We start from the raw sequence: 1,369 nt of genomic DNA on the forward strand, positions 1-1,369 counted from the left end.
GGTTGAAAATGCTACCTGGGGACAGAATATTGGAAGAGGTCATGTGTCTTTATGATGATTATGACAAACAGGGCTTTACATTGTGTTTTTCTGATTGCAAATGAATATATATATATATATATATATATATGTGGATTTATATATGCCTATTTTTCTCTATGTTTAAAATCCCAGTAGAAACTTTGATCTGAATTAATGCTATATGATAAAGTGAGAATTAGAATTTACCAGAGAATGAATCCACAAAATTGGTATTCCACCATTTATGTCCAAAACATTTAAGTTTCCCAATTTGCTAGACAGTGTAAGTATTTTGAAGTCAAACTCTTACAGTTATAATTTATTGGAACAGTAGTACTTTAGAGCTCAACTTGGGGAGGAAATTTATATTTAAGGCAGAAAATTATTTGGTTATGAAATAACGAAAGCATAATCAATTTTAATGGCAATTGAGAGAAGGTAAAGACAAAAAAGAGATTAATTGCTTTTTTTCTTTTGAATAATTTGTTTGAATTTGTATATTAAGTTCTTTGATATCATCCAAATTTGAATAACTTTGCGTGGTTATAAAGGAGAAACAAGAATGCAAAATACTGGTCTCAAACGGTAACTGAGCACATCTGCGAAATCTTTGCTTTCCTTCTTACCACACAACTAACTGAAACATGGACTGCAAAAAAAAACTGACCATTTTAAAAATAGTAAGTCTTGCATTGAATCAGTTCACATCCATGTGGAGTGCTGTGAATGGAAGGAAATCGGGTATGATTTGAAATGGCATTTGAACTACTCTTTAAATAATAATTAATTATTCTCTTAAATGAAACTTTTGTTTTAAGAGAACATTTTTTTTTCTCTCCCAAGAAATAAAAAGAGCCTGGGGAGAAAGAATATAGGAAGTTCAGGGTGGTCCATATAAAATAATGGATCACTATAATTCCAAATGGGACCCATTTTTCTTGAGCCCTGCAAAATTGTTGCTGATTTCCAAATTAGAATATTTCTTTCGTAATAGAAAACTAACCCTTGGTGGGGAGAATGCTGATTTTTTATTGATTTTGAATTTTAGGGAAGCATCATGAAAGAGAAAGAAAGAAAGAAATGAGAAAGAAAGAAGCAAGAAAGAAAAAAGAGAGAAAGAAAGAATGAATGAAAGGGCTGGGTGCGGTGGCTCAGGGCTGTAATCCCAGCACTTTGGGAGGCTGAGGCGGGTGGATCACAAAGTCAAGAGATCAAGACCATCCTGGCCAACATGGTGAAACGTTGTCTCTACTAAAAACAAAAACAAAAACAAGCAAACAAACAAAACCCCACAAAAATTAGCTGGGCATAGTGGCACATGCCTGTAATCCCAGTTACTCGGGAGGCT

This window comes from Cebus imitator, unplaced genomic scaffold, assembly GCF_001604975.1.
Source record: "Cebus imitator isolate Cc_AM_T3 unplaced genomic scaffold, Cebus_imitator-1.0 Scaffold16, whole genome shotgun sequence".
Lineage (NCBI taxonomy): Eukaryota > Metazoa > Chordata > Mammalia > Primates > Cebidae > Cebus > Cebus imitator.